The sequence below is a fragment of the Apis mellifera genome, linkage group LG2 (assembly GCF_003254395.2).
Source record: "Apis mellifera strain DH4 linkage group LG2, Amel_HAv3.1, whole genome shotgun sequence".
NCBI classification, from domain to species: Eukaryota; Metazoa; Arthropoda; class Insecta; order Hymenoptera; family Apidae; genus Apis; species Apis mellifera.
This window is the reverse complement of record NC_037639.1, coordinates 458,163-475,027: the sequence shown is the minus strand read 5'-3', so window position 1 is coordinate 475,027 and position 16,865 is coordinate 458,163. Positions and strand designations below refer to the sequence as shown.

Sequence of the window (16,865 nt, the reverse complement as noted above, 5' to 3'; positions counted from 1 at the left end):
AACCGAGCTGACACTCGTTTTCCGATCCAAAGAGAACTGCAAAAAATCGTGTAGCTCGAATTGTAGCTCTTTTTTGGATGTGCAATTCAAAACCTTTCTCGAATGACTAAAATTTCCAAAATACGACGTGCGATATTTATCTTGATACTATCAAATAAAAATATATTTATTTATATAATTTGCATAATAAATATATAAAATTCTATACTTATAAAAGTCAAATAATTGTTTTCTATCCTGACATTAATAACCTATAATATTTAATCCATGTTCTATAAGAATATGAAAAATATATTAGAAAAAATAAATACGCTATTTTAATATTTTTTACTGAGAATATTTCGAATACATATCCATTTTGCAAATATCCTACAAGAGTAATTGTATCAAGCACAAGATACTCGACATTTTCCAATCAAGTAAACATTGGCCGGTCGAAGATCCTCGTACACCGCGATCACGCGTACTACTTACAACACGAGCGAGCGAGCGAATGTGTATATAGAGGCGAACACTTCCACGATCATGGATTCCTAGGCAAGCATTCCCTACTCTCGAATTATAACACACGGATTGTGTTACAGCGCGATAGCCGCGCAGGACTTACAATCCTAGAGGGCGTATAAACGGCGCGTCGCATTGTAAAACGTCACTTCACGATGTGTGCTTAGGTTACGTGAAGTAGAGAAGCGTGTTTGACTATTTCTAGAGAGCTGACAGAGAAAACAAAGGTACGGAGAAGGAAGATACTTATACGTGGGCGAGCGTGTAGACTGGACTTTGATTCTCAATGCCAAACAAAACTCCACGAGCCGTGAAATCGTTCGGTTCTCGTCATTGATCGTAATTATAGAAGGTATGAAAATATTCTTTTCGTTTTGTTAGGTTAGACGAATAACCATCATCGATCATTAATTGTCAAAATATTCTTTACGTTTCGTTAGGTTAGGAACGTTATTGGATTTGTAACCGTCCAATTATGCAGAGAAATATTTATTTAGCATACACATAATATACATATATACGAATACTTTTATTAAATTTTCGTATATTTAAAATTATATCTTATATACAGTATTTCTTAATGTAAAAAGAATTAAGAAATACCTTTGTCATTAAATATTTTAAGTGAATCATAATATTTATATTTATTTAGAATATAATTATATACTTTAATATCAGTGTTTTTCATTCATTTATCAAAACAGATATTTTGAGAATAAAATGAAAATATTTAAAAATAAAATAAATTTATTGGAATTATATATATATATGTTATGTTATGTATATATGTATAAAAATAAATATAACCTCGTGCTTTTGAAAAGATAAAAGAAATATAAACATTTATTTTATTATACATTTTATACAATATTATAATAAAAAAAGAGAATTCAAGCCAAAGATTTTTAGTAATCGGAATCCATATTTTTATCTGCTCGGTTGTAGTTTTATTACACGTAGGAAAGTGATATTTTACATAATATTATAATTTTGACCATTTACATGGTAATATTACAATTATCTGTGCTTTCACCCCACAGGCACTGGAATAGGTGATGTTGGCCGGTATATAAATTATTATTAAAAGATATTTTATCGAAATTATGGAAAATTCGCTTCCTCATTACATATATATATCTAAATTGATAAAACTGGCTAGAGAAAATAGCGGACGCGCGTTATATTAAGCTAAATTATGATTCGTTATCGTTTATTATTATCATAAACGATTGTTTAAAGATTACTGGATATCAAGTCAATGGCTATTAATGATGTTTTTTTTTACAAAATTAATTCTATATATATTTACGATCGTGTATTATCGACATTTTATTTCGAGTTACAATCGTTCTACAAATATCTTTTAAAATTAAAAATTAATTCGTGATAAAAATATTGGATGAAATGATTTCGTAAAATAAAAAATATAATATATTTTCGAAATTATATTACATTAAATTCGACGTGGGAATTTATCCATAAAAAAAAAAAAAGTATCGTGAAATTGAATCGAAAAAGATTATTCCATGAAGAACAATTTCAGATTCCAGACCATTTAATCGACTGATTTTTCGGTATCGTACGGTGAAGCTTGGCCCATAGAATGGCAGGATAAAGCGTACATCGGTTCACCCTTCCTTTGTACCAATGTTCCATGGAATGACCTTGTTATTTTTTACTACGTTACCTCGGGGTTTACTACTGGCCCGCCAGTTTTGCACCATCCTCGGAGATAAGGAACGAAATAAAGTAAAGAATTTATGATCTCGAGGCAGATAATCCGACTACGATTCGATGTATAGCGAAGGGATACACACGTATTGATTTTAAATAAAAATTCCAAAATTGGCGTCAAATAGCAAGGGTATTAAAATGAAAATATGTTTGAATCTTGTGATAATTATTGAACGTTCGATATAAAAGTGTACTCTTCAAAAAAAAAAAAAAAATGGCAAATTTCAGAAAAATTCTCGAGTAAATGTATATTTTGTAATATATATATATATATATATATATATATATATATAATGGAAATATTAATGATAGAAATTTTAGTAGAATAGAAAGAATTCTTTATAATGGTGCATTTAAAAAATAAAGATATAAAAATTTTTTATATAGCTTTATTTTTCAAAGAAAATTCTGTTTTTATTTATAATAAATAATATCGAAACTTTTAATTTTTTTTTTAAAAAAACCAGTTTTATTTGATATCATTTAAGTATTTGAAAAATGTAGGTATAATATATTAGACTTTAAACAATTTGTTATTATAAAAAGTAATTTAAAGAAGATGGAACAATTTTTGTTCATATTTAAAATTGATCTCACAAGTTTGATTATAGTTGGAAAAATATAATAAATATTTCATAATATATTTGATTTCTTGTGTGTGATGAAAGTCAAGCAGAAAAAATATATATTTTGTAATACATATATATTTATTTATAATGAAAATATTAATGATAGAAATTTTAATAGAATAGAAAGAGTTCTCTATAATGATAATTATAATAATAAAAATAAAGATGTATTATGAATATCTTTTATAAAGGCATAAAAATTTTTTATATAGCTTTACTTTTCAAAGAAAATTCTGTTTCTATTTATAATAATTAATATTGAAACTGTTAATTTTTTTTTTTAAAAACCAGAGTTATATATTTGATATCATTTAAGTATTTGAAAAATATAGATATAATATATTGGACTTTAAATAACTTGTTATTATAAAAAGTAATTTAAAGAAAATGGAACAATTTTTGTTCATATTTAAAATTGATCTCACAAGTTTGATTATAATTGGAAAAATATAATAAATATTTCATAATATATTTGATTTCTTGTGTGCAATGAAAGTCGAGCAGAATAAGCTCCATCAATCCGATTGGCCAATAAATTCTCAAACCATGATCAATCTAACAATTGAAATGATTTCACTTATTATATATGCAGGTGGGACACAAATATTTTGCATACATACATGGTAGATTAAGGCTATACCACAAGTCTTTCATCCTATTACAGCGTTCAGTGTAATGCTAAAAATGATTTCAAATACATATGTATATTTGATTAGATAATTTTAATACAAATTGCAAATGGCATTATACAAATATACATATGAAATGATTTTAATATATGCATAATTGTAGAGAAAAAAGTTGAAAAAAACTATATATTGGTATGATTATTCGCCTATTCGTTTGATTATATTGATCCAGTTTTATTCCTCTAATAAAAATATTCATTTTTATTTTTAATATTATAAAACTTGTATAAATATTAATTCATTGAATTGGGCCAAAATAATAGTATACTACTTTGCAAAATTAAATAAAGTATTATAGATTAATAGAGCTCAACTATTTATTGTAAATTATTTGATAATGTCAAACTATTGAATGAAAAAATAATGACATGGAGATTATTTATAAAAGTTATTTTGATGTATATTCATACAATCTTTACATTCATAAATTTATATTACATATATTAACATATATGTAATAGGAAAAATAATTATATATATATAATATTTCTTGTAACATATTTATATCTCTCCTTTCTATTTCTTACTAAAATTATTGACTAAAATTCGATAAAGTATTTTAAAATATTCTTCTGTATATTCATACAATCTTTACATTCATAAATTTATATTAATTAACATGTATGTAATAGGAAAAATAATTATATTATGTATAAATAAAAAAATGATATCATATAAATTATGAGAAATCTAAACTGAATAATTATATATATATAACATTTCTTGTAACATATTTGTATCTCTCCTTTCTATTTCTTACTAAAATTATTGACTAAAATTCGATAAAGATTTAAAGTATCATATTTTTCATATTCGTAAACGATTATTATAGCGCGCATATTTGTACATTAGATTTACATTATAATATTTATCGAATATATAAAATATTCAAAAAAAGGAATATTATAACAAAACGATATTATTTGTTCATTTATCGAAATTAAAAATTTTAAAATTTATTATTATTACACGAATACTTCACACTCGCTGTACGAGTTACGAAGTTGAAGCGTGGGCGGGCAACTTTTACTTTCTGTGAAAAATCCAATTTCATGCATTCAATTCTAATTATATTCAAAAATGAAAATATTATTATCAAAGATTAAAAGAAATATCACGTCGTAGAGAAAACGGATCGAACGCTCTTTTCTCTTTTCATCGAACGCTAGGAGGCGGGTATATCTGGCCGGTATATACGAAGTGTTTGTCCCTGTCGAATAAACAACGTCTTGACGTAATATAAGTCGAAGGAGAAGAGCCGTAATGGCGGTGGATAGTAAAGTCGCATACCACCTCGCGTGGAATACATTTGCAGTAAGCGTGGTGGTACGAGGCAAGTAGCAACGGTGGTGCCCGACTGATGACGACATAAACAAACACGTGTCCCGAGATGAGACCATTTGTAATGAGAATGGCGGGCAACCGACACCGGCCGTTTATAGCGTTACACTCCTAGGCGCCCATTATCGAATCGACCTACGAAAGAAGTTGTTGTAATTCACCCGTATCCCCCTCCATCCAATGCCTTTTCACCAGCCACCAATCGTATATTTTCCGCTCCATCTTTATCATATATACCTCCCGTTTCTTCGTCGAATAAACCACGCTCCCCGAGTTCTTCCATCGAGTTCTTGCTCGCCTTGACGAGTCGATCGTCATTCCTCGCACGGTCGCGTCGTTAATAAACGGGAACGGAAAAAGTCTCGAAGGTGTCGTGTTGATGGCTAAATCAAAGTGTATTAATATATCTCGGACTAAGTAAGTAAAAATTTAAATTATTTACACGTATACTGATAAAATTAAATCGATAGAAAGTAAGGGTAAACGATTATTTTTTTGCTTTAAAATTATCAGGCTTTTATTTAATGTTTTATACAATGATTTTTTCTTTACCAATATATTATATATTATTTATTATATTTATCGAATTGATTGTAGATTAAATTTTATATTAATAGAAATATTAAATTTAAATTTAAATATGATATTATTTATTTATTTATTAATATCATTTTTGGTAAAAATTCCTATTTATTTATTTCATGGTTGATTATTAAAAGCTCATGTTGAAGCTCCTTATTATGGATCAATAATTGGCTTCAATTATATTAAAGTTAGGTGGATATTACGATTGATAATTATTTATAAAAATGAATTTATTCGAAATCGTTAAAAATTTCAATTAATTTCGATTTTATTGAAAACGAAGCGGAAAATAAATAAATAAATAAATATCCTTGTTTGAAAGAAAAATCGTTGGAAAAATTTTAAATATTTTTCCATAATTATAATCGTTACTTTCATTTTCCATTCGATTTCCTTATTATGGATCAATAATTTTGGCTTCAATTATATTAAAGTTAGGTGGATATTACGATTGATAATTATTTATAAAAATGAATTTATTCGAAATCGTTAAAAATTTCAATTAATTTCGATTTTATTGAAAACGAAGCGGAAAATAAATAAATAAATAAATATCCTTGTTTGAAAGAAAAATCGTTGGAAAAATTTTAAATATTTTTCCATAATTATAATCGTTACTTTCATTTTCCATTCGATTTCCTTATTATGGATCAATAATTTTGGCTTCAATTATATTAAAGTTAGGTGGATATTACGATTGATAATTATTTATAAAAATGAATTTATTCGAAATCGTTAAAAATTTCAATTAATTCCGATTTATTGAAAACGAAGCGGAAAATAAATAAATAAATAAATAAATATCCTTGTTTGAAAGAAAAATCGTTGAAAAAATTTTAAATATTTTTCCATAATTATAATCGTTACTTTCATTTTCCATTCGATTTCCTTATTATGGATCAATAATTTTGGCTTCAATTATATTAAAGTTAGGTGGATATGGTATATTACGACTGATAATTATTTATAAAAATGAATTTATTTGAAATCGTTAAAAATTTCAATTAATTTCGATTTTATTGAAAACGAAGCGGAAAATAAATAAATAAATAAATAAATATCCTTGTTTGAAAGAAAAATCGTTGAAAAAATTTTAAATATTTTTCCATAATTATAATCATTACTTTCATTTTCCATTCAATTTCCTTATTATGGATCAATAATTTTGGCTTCAATTATATTAAAGTTAGGTGGATATATATATTACGATTGATAATTATTTATAAAAATGAATTTATTTGAAATCGTTAAAAATTTCAATTAATTCCGATTTATTGAAAACGAAGCGGAAAATAAATAAATAAATAAATAAATATCCTTGTTTGAAAGAAAAATCGTTGGAAAAATTTTAAATATTTTTCCATAATTATAATCGTTACTTTCATTTTCCATTCGATTTCCTTATTATGGATCAATAATTTTGGCTTCAATTATATTAAAGTTAGGTGGATATTACGATTGATAATTATTTATAAAAATGAATTTATTCGAAATCGTTAAAAATTTCAATTAATTCCGATTTATTGAAAACGAAGCGGAAAATAAATAAATAAATAAATAAATAAATATCCTTGTTTGAAAGAAAAATCGTTGAAAAAATTTTAAATATTTTAATTATAATCGTTACTTTCATTTTCCATTCGATTACGAGTTTCGACGAAATTTTAGCGTCCGTTCCTTTTTTTTTTTATTTCTCCGTTTATCCCACAGAGGTCGGGCGCGTCGAAATTCCACTAGTTTCATTTTCACGCGTGCCGTTGCTCATTAACGTCGAGAGGCTTGCGACGGTGTTAACGGCTTGTTAGCATTTTGCAAGCTGTGTCACGATAGGTGTGCCGCGATAATTTATTGGCTCGTAAATTTACGCTTTCCCGAATATACAGGATATACAACCACGTGTTTACTCGACGTCGGTGTTACTATATCTGGTCTGTGGCTGATCTTTTCGATGATGGACAGGGAATGCGGCTTCCGCCACCGATTTGTTGGACGAGTGTTATATGGGTGGCATTACGTCGACGGGTTTCCACGAGAAGAAATTCGTATTTGTAAACACGCCCGGTCGAAATACGGTTGAAACGGTAAGCTCGAATTTCCCGTTCGCCGCCATTGAAATTTTATATTTAACCGTAACAAAACAAAATATTTTTTTTTTTTTTTTAAAATATTCAAAAGTGCTTTTACGAATCAAATATTTTTCGTACAATGATCAAAGTAACAATGTTACCACTTTTAAAAATATATTTCGATGCTATATATAAAGAAGAATGCATTTTTGAAGAAATTTATCTTTTCTTTATATAAAATATAAAATACGTTAATGGTATTATGTTTGAAATTTTTTTTTTTAAATATAATAAATTAAATATAATAAATTAAACGGAATATATGGTATAAAGTTTCGAGTTTATTTTTAATCACCAGATGTTGTTCCACTATTTACGTCGCTGCTTTTTCAATCTATTCGTTAAATTTTAACAAGGTTTTAACGAGATCGTAATTAATATCGCTTTAGTTTGGCTAAAAAATTTTTGGATAAAAGATGTTTTGTTTTATTTATTTATCTCTGTAGTATCTTTGAGGGTAAAATGTCTGAACAATTACAAAGAAAGCACAATGAATGGTGAAAAATAATTAATATTAAAATTCCAGTTTGGAAAAAAAATATAATGATAAAATCTCGCCAAACACGTTGATTTTTCAAACGTGGATTATAATTATCACCGCGAGTCATTTTAATGAAAATGAACAATCAATTTATTTTATCCTCATACGAGAAAAATTTAATCATCTTTTGAAATTATCATAATCTTTTGTTATTCAATTTTAATTTGTATTTTTAATTTTACAAATTTGAATTTTCTAATCTAAAATGCTAAACGAAAGTACAGATAATAATTGTATGAAATTATATTATTCGAGATTAAAATTCCAATTCGATTCAAATGTATCGTGCGAATAATATTATTTTTAATAATTTATTTACATATATTCGATAATTTAAGAATACATACACGATTCGTGAAGAAAATACGTGCAAACTTGATTATATTGTACACACGAATATGTATAAAAAAATCAAGATATGGAAAGATACAAAAATATTCGAATTATGCTAATAAAATTGTTTCGAAACGAAATCTTGTTTAATTATTTACGATTAGATAAATTTCTCGCGAAAGGTTATTTCGAAGAAATAACGAATACATATTTGCCATAATATAATTGTATTGAGAAAAAAATTAATAAATTTCATATAACGAAATGCAGGAAAATGTCGATTGTTTAAAGATTAGTTATTCAAATCATCGAGAACAAGATGAATATGTATTTAAACTAGCTTATCTCACAATATTTACATTCTAGAACACGTATGCAAGAATTAATTTACATTTTGCAGTATCTTTCTGTTACTAAATACGTATTACTTTACATGATAAATATTAAAAATTGGTTGAGAAATTCTTTTTTAATTTTAAGAACGACACATTGTGAAAAGAATATCTCGTATTAGAGAATGTAATATCGTTTGATTAAATTTTAGACTAATTTGTAAAATTTTAATAAAAGAAAAATTAAAAGAAAATTTATTACAAATTATATAAATAATTTTTCTTATTCATATCGATGAAAGTACGCAAATCAATTTCAAAATATTTCACATTATTTTCAATGAAATAAACTATCTTCTGAAATTAATAATTATTAAATATAATTATTAATTTACGTAACTACGTACGATTAATTAACTCGTCGAGTTATTTCGAAAGTGAGAAACAAATATTTTTATTCAATTTTAAAATATTTCAGGCGAGATTGTAATTACGAAGCGAGAAAAAAGTCTAATTTTTAATTTTCTGATACAAATTGAACGATTTTGACTTAATTATACTAATTTATAACAATTTAATATCTCCTTTAAAATTATTTTTTCTTCGATTTTCGAATAATTTCAAATAATACATATGTCTACCCGCTGAAACTGCTACACCGATCGCGAGACGAAACTCGCGTTGAAATCTGAAAGCGTGAAATCACGTTAGAGGGCTTACGGGATTACGGGAATTAAAATCGAACCACTGTCGTCGTTGTCGCCTTTAGCGAGAGCCAGCGTGTTTGTCCAACCTCGATAAATGCCTACTCTTAGATATTCTTTGATATTATCACGTCTTTGCCCTTAAAACTGAAACAAATATTTATCTTGCCGATTTATTCGTTTAACGATTCTTTCTTTACGATGCATTATATATTGCAAATGGAGATTCGAAACGAATATTAAAATATCGATCGAAGCTTTATCGAATAACCTTAAATAAGTTTTAATCATCATTTTTCCGTATTAATAATTTTGTTTTGATGTTCAAAAATTAATATATCGATACACGAGAATTATTCATTCTCTTCTATTCGTTAAATTTGAATTTAATATTCAAGGAATAATCGTACAATTTTATTTCCATTCTGGTAAACGTAAATATGAATAAAAGAGAAAAGAGATATTTCGCTTTTTAACAACACTTTGAAAAATTAATATACAATCAAAAACAGAGAGAGAGAGAAAGAGAAGAAATGGAGGTCAGAAGATGAGGGAAGACAAAGAAGACATTGTAATTAATTATTTTATTAATTTTTTTTATTAATTATTAATATTTTTCTTCTCTGAAGAAAGAATTAAGAGAATAAATGAAATATATATTAATCGAAAAGTGAGGGTGAAATGAATATAAGAAGAGGGATAAGGAAATGTAAACGAGAGAGAGAGAGAGAGAGAGAAAAGAAATGAAAATCAGAAGATGAGGGAAGACAAAGAAGATATTATAATTAATTTTTTTATTAATTATTAATATTTTTCTTCTCTGAAGAAAGAATTAAGAGAATAAATGAAATATATATTGATCGAAAAGTGAAAGTGAAATAAATATAAGAAGAGAATATATGATAAGTGTAAACGAGAGAAAGAGAGAGAGAGAGAGAGAGAGAGAGAGAGAGAGAGAGAGAGAGAGAGAGAGAGAAGAAATGGAGGTCAGAAGATGAAGGAAGACAAAGAAAATATTGTAATTAATTATTTTATTAATACGTTTAAGAATTAAGAAATTTATTTTATCCAAGACCAGGAACAGGATGAACAGTATATCCACCATCCATCAGCATATTTATATCATTCATCACCTTTTGTAGATTTTGCAATTTTTTCTCTTCATATATCAGGAATTTCATTATATCAATTATAGGATCATTAAACTTAATAGTTACAATTATTTTCTTTAAATGATCAAATTTCGTTATTTCCATGATCAGTTTTTATTACAGCAATTTTATTAATTATATCATTACCAGTTCTAGCTAGAGCAATTACTATATTATTATTTGATCATAATTTTAATACATCATTCTTTGATCCAATAGGAGGTGGTGACCATTTATTTATTTTATATCAACACTTATTTTGATTTTTTGGTCATCCAGAAGTTTATATTTTAATTTTACCTGGATTTGGATTAATCTTTCATATTGTAATAAATGAAAAAGGTAAAAAAGAAATTTTTGGTAATTTAGGTATAATTTATGCAATACTAGGAATTGGATTTTTAGGATTTATTGTTTGAGCTCACCATATATTTACTGTTGGATTAGATGTTGATACTCGAGCATATTTTACTTCAGCAACTATAATTATTGCTGTTTCTACAGGAATTAAAGTTTTTAGATGATTACTTACAACTTACTATGGAGCAAAATTAAAATTAAATATTTCAGTTTTATGATCTTTAGGTTTTATTATATTACTTACTATTGGTGGATTAACTGGAATTATATTATCAAATTCTTCAATTGATATTATTTTTCATGATACATATTATGTTGTTGGACACTTCCATTATGTTCTTTCAATAGGAACAGTATTTGCAATTATTTTAAGATTTATTCATTGATATCCTTTAATTACTGGATTATTATTAAATATCAAATGATTAAAAATTCAATTTATTATAATATTTATTGGAGTAAACTTAACTTTCTTCCCTCAACATTTCTTAGTTTTTACTTTTTTTTAATAATTATTAATATTTTTCTTCTCTGAAGAAAGAATTAAGAGAATAAATGAAATATATATTAATTGAAAAGTAAGGATGAAATGAATATAAGAAGAGAGATAAAGAAGTGTAAACGAGAGAAAGAGAGAGAGAGAGAGAGAGAGAGAGAGAGAGAGAGAGAGAGAGAGAGAGAGAGAGAGAGAGAGAGAGAGAGAGAGAGAGAGAGAGAGGAGAAATGAAGGTCAGAAGATGAGGGAAGACAAAGAAGATATTATAATTAATTTTTTTATTAATTATTAATATTTTTCTTCTCTGAAATGAATATAAGAAGAGAGATAAAGAAGTGTAAACGAGAGAGAAAGAGAGAGAGAGAGAGAGAGAGAGAGAGAGAGAGAGAGAGAGAGAGAGAGAGAGAGAGAGAGAGAGAGAGAGAGAGAGAGAGAGAGTGCTCAGATGAAATTTCACAGATATAAGAATTGGAGGAGGTAGTGTAAAAGCTAATTCAACGTTCGGAATCGTTTCTATCCCAAGGGCGGAATTTCATTCACCTGACCGAGACGACACCTATCGAGTTTAAGCTCGTTAGAGAAAGGGCAACATGACGCATCACGCGTCCCGTGGAGCGGAGAGCTACCAGACACCGAAACGTTAGAGGAGAGGAGAGGAGAGGAGAGGAGGAGAGGCCTATCCTTCTACCTTTCAAAGGCGATCCGCCGAACCAGGCCAGGTATCATCAGCCTCGGTGAGGTTGAACGTTGATTGCCAGCTGTGTCGATAAGATCTGATACAGACACTCGAGTTTCCAAAGGCTGCGAAAGGTCACGAACCCCTGCTTCGACTCGTGTGCAACTCGTGATACTTTGCCGGATCCGTTTCTTTCGTATCTTTCTGCTTAACTTTCGTAGTCGAACACCGTTAGACGCCGTTTTATTTCACCCATATAACCCCCTTCTCCGAGAGATACATCCGCGTATGTACGGATTTTTTAAGCACGGGCCATACTCTGGTTGATTTAATGGAACGCGGCGCGATTCGGTTTCTTCTTCGTTTATTGTTTCGATCGACAATGAAATTTACTTGAAAATTAAAATTCGATCAGTGAGGATAATTTGAAAAGGTAAATCTAACTCGAGAGAATAATTGTATACGATGATACGAGGTATAGTGAAAGTTTCTTTAGGAATATTTATTTCTCTAATAAGAAGAGTGAAAAGAAAATAAATAAAAAATTATGGTTTCAGAGGAAATGGGGTAATGTTTTAAGGTTAAGATTGCTAACCTCAAAGTTTTGTTAAAGTTTTGTTATAGATATGTATATATTTGATCGAAATATAATATATAAATTTGAGGTTAAGATTAACCTCAACGTTTGGATTTAAAGTTCCGTTATACATATGTATGTATATATTTCATCGAAATTTCTTCGTTTTAAATAAACAATTATTTTAGAAAAAATGGGATTCGCTTGCAATATTTTAAGCGTACGACATATAAATTTGAGGTTAAGATTGCTAACCTCAATATTTGGATTTAAAGTTTTGTTAAAGTTTTGTTATAGATATGTATATATATTTTGTTATAGATATGTGTGTATATATTTGATGGAAATTTCTTCGTTTTAAATAAAAAATTATGGTTTTGGAGGAAATGGGATTTGCTTGCAACATTTTAACTTGCTATTGTATATAATATATAGATTTGAGGTTAAGATTGCTAATCTTAACATTTGGATTTAAAGTTTTATTAAAGTTCTGTTATAGATATGTATATATTTGATCGAAATATAATATATAAATTTGAGATTAAGATTGCTAACCTCAAAGTTTTGTTAAAGTTCTGTTATAGATATGTATGTGTGTATATATTTGATCGAAATTTCTTCGTTTTAAATAAAAAATTATGGTTTTAGAGGAAATAGGATTCGTAACATTTTAAGTATACGATATATAAATTTGAGATTAAGATTGTTAACCTCAATATTTGGATTTAAAGTTTTGTTAAAGTTTTGTTATAGATATGTATATATATTTTGTTATAGATATGTGTGTATATATTTGATGGAAATTTCTTCGTTTTAAATAAAAAATTATGGTTTTGGAGGAAATGGGATTCGTAACATTTTAAGTGTACGATATATAAATTTGAGGTTAAGATTATTAACCACAATGTTTGGATTTAAAGTTCTGTTAAAGTTCTGTTATAAATATGTATATATTTGATCGAAATATAATATATAAATTTGAGATTAAGATTGCTAACCTCAAAGTTTTGTTAAAGTTCTGTTATAGATATGTATGTGTGTATATATTTGATCGAAATTTCTTCGTTTTAAATAAAAAATTATGGTTTTAGAGGAAATAGGATTCGTAACATTTTAAGTATACGATATATAAATTTGAGATTAAGATTGTTAACCTCAATATTTGGATTTAAAGTTTTGTTAAAGTTTTGTTATAGATATGTATATATATTTTGTTATAGATATGTGTGTATATATTTGATGGAAATTTCTTCGTTTTAAATAAAAAATTATGGTTTTGGAGGAAATGGGATTCGTTTGCAACATTTTAATTTGCTATTGTATACAATATATAGATTTGAGGTTAAGATTGCTAACCTCAACATTTGGATTTAACGTTTTGTTAAAGTTCTGTTATAGATATGTATATATTTGTTCGAAATATAATATATAAATTTGAGGTTAAGATTGCTAACCTCAACGTTTGGATTTAAAGTTCTATTATAGATATGTATGTATGGATATATTTGATCGAAATTTCTTCGTTTTAAATAAAAAATTATGGTTTTAGAGGAAATGGGATTCGTAACATTTTAAGTGTACGATATATAAATTTGAGGTTAAGATTGCTAACTTCAACGTTTGGATTTATTAAAGTTCTGTTAAAGTATTATAGCTACGTATATATGTATATATTTGAAAGTTTTACGTTTTGTTTAATTTTCCTCTTTGTTGGAATATAAAGTATAAAGATCACACGTATATCATTTTGTTCATACATGAAAATATAATTTACAGTAGAATATACACTTGCTTAATTACTGAGAAAAATGAGAAATTTGAAATTCTCGATGTAAAAATTCACTTAAAAAGTTTGTTGTGCAATATTATTTACGATTATTTGAATCAGATTGGATAAATGATTTCTCTTCAGGAGAAATTAAATTATTATGATGACGAAACAATTAAAAATGAAATAATTTTCAAATGTGGATGTTTCAGAATACAAATTTATCAGGTAAGTTAGTATACATATGTAAGTAATCTCGTGTGCTTGGATAATTGGTTATTTAAGTACCTAAAGTTTGGAATAATCAATGTTTTACTGTAATAATAAAATGTAAAGATAAAATGTTATAGTAATTATGTAATATAACGATAACAATGGAAAGTTTATATCAATGTAAAGTATACTATAATATATAATTTAATGAGATATAAAATTTTTTAAAAATATTCTAGAAATGAAGTAATGTTGAATACAAGAATAATTCTAGTATTAAATGATCCATTAACAAGTAATAGATGTAATAATTATTAAAAACTTTTATTTATATTATTATACTTATTAATACAAAATGAATCAAAAACAGTAAAGAAATGATTAAAATTTGAGCAAATAAATAAATTTTATAAAAAGAAAATTAAATTTTGTAAAAGTTTTGTAGTAATTTTTCTCTGTACATCTCTGTACTACTTTGATTGTACTTGAAATTAGAAATAGAATGCAGCTTGTAATTCTTAATATATGATAAAATAAAAATAAATTGTTTTTATAGAAATAATAAATACATTAAATACATAATTATTGATCTATTTGTTGTAAATTATATAAATTGTAATGTTTGTATGAATGAAATTTATGTGCAATGAGGTTAATTATTTTTATGATTCCAATAAAAATACTTTGCTTCTTTTAAGAAACACATTATTTTGTATATAATAAAATTAAATTTTTAATAAATAATTGATTATGCACATGTTTAAATTTAATTTTAATTATAATCATTGAGATTGTAGTTTAACAAAAATTATATATATTATTTTCCTTTTCATTATATTTTATCTATATTCATGACTTGTTACTTTGAATACATAAAATTAATACTATCTTGGAACATCCTTGGAAAAATGTTAAAATTACTTTTAAATACAAATACAAAATATAAACCCGTCTAAATTCATATCAAATTTTTAATAAAACTGTAATTAACATTGTAATTCCGAAAGATAATAGTCGATATACACAAACACGTAAAATAGGTACGTAAAAGAAAATGGAAACTTTATCTCGAGAAATACACGATTGGAAAAGTTCAGGTGTCCAGATATGAGCCGAGTTACGAGAGAGCATCTTCGATACGCCGTTTCCTTCGTTTAATGCGAACCCGTCCTTTTCTTCGGCGAAAGAGACGAGCGGGCAATTTGAAAAAAAGTTCGGAACGGAATAAAATCGGATCGTGCATCGCCTCTTATCGAGACGAATATCCTTTCCTCGTTCATTAGGGTATCGTTATTGCTTCAAACAAGGCGGTGTAATTCGATTAATTAGCCTTTTCGAGACGCTCGAGGTTATACATGCATGTGTGTAAGCTTGTATGCATGCTTTCACAGGTATGCACGGATACAAAGAGAAGGAGAAGAATGGCATCCGGAAAGAACCGGATAATTTTTAAGATGTCCCAAGATATCCGATGGATACGGATAACAGACATTTTAAAACATTCATTGGCTTCTTTCTGAAAAAGGGAAGAATTTTAAAGTCGAACAGCTCGTTGCAATGATTTTAGAATAAGTGAAAAGTTATTGTGCGAATTTTTCCATATCTTTTTTTTTCCAAAAATTTTCTTTCGAAAAAGATACGACTGGTGATGCAACTAGCGCCACGTAGCTACAGTTTTGGGTACTAATTACTCGTTCTTTCTTTATTCATAATATCATTTCCAATCGTATTCTTTTAAATTTTATCAAGCTTGATACAAAATCATTATTAAGTTAAATTGGAAAGTTTTAAATAAATTTAAGAAGAATGAATTTGAATTAAAAAACGTTTGATATTATTCGATCCATGTTAGGAGATTGAAAACGTGTTATTAGATAATTTGCTCTTCTTTGTCCCGGCGACAAAAGCGTGTGAAGCTTGTAATGCATTTAAAGATGGCTAAGTGCAAAGATGGCTCGTATTGAAATTTCACGGGTTCACGGGAGCCCTCCACGTCTCCTGTCGACAATAGACCCACCCTTGGAGGCGATATGTCGTAGAATGGGTGGTAATTACGGGCTCCATCAACCCAAAGGCAATCATATTCGCTCGAGACAATGCACCGTT

The 16,865-nt window shown here is 27.1% G+C and overlaps 1 protein-coding gene and 2 long non-coding RNA genes across 3 annotated transcripts in view; all 3 read left to right on the top strand.

The window, feature by feature from the left end:
- LOC724319 (netrin-A-like) overlaps positions 1 to 16,865 on the top strand; it is a 172,920-nt gene that overhangs the window by 78,948 nt on the left and 77,107 nt on the right. The window lies entirely within an intron of this gene.
- LOC113218607 lies at positions 293 to 2,453 on the top strand. The gene is made up of 2 exons (XR_003304209.1): positions 293 to 856; positions 2,048 to 2,453. It is a non-coding gene; the product is annotated as an uncharacterized LOC113218607 (long non-coding RNA).
- On the top strand, positions 4,597 to 15,008 carry LOC107964093. The gene is made up of 3 exons (XR_003304207.1): positions 4,597 to 5,314; positions 7,366 to 7,563; positions 12,049 to 15,008. It is a non-coding gene; the product is annotated as an uncharacterized LOC107964093 (long non-coding RNA).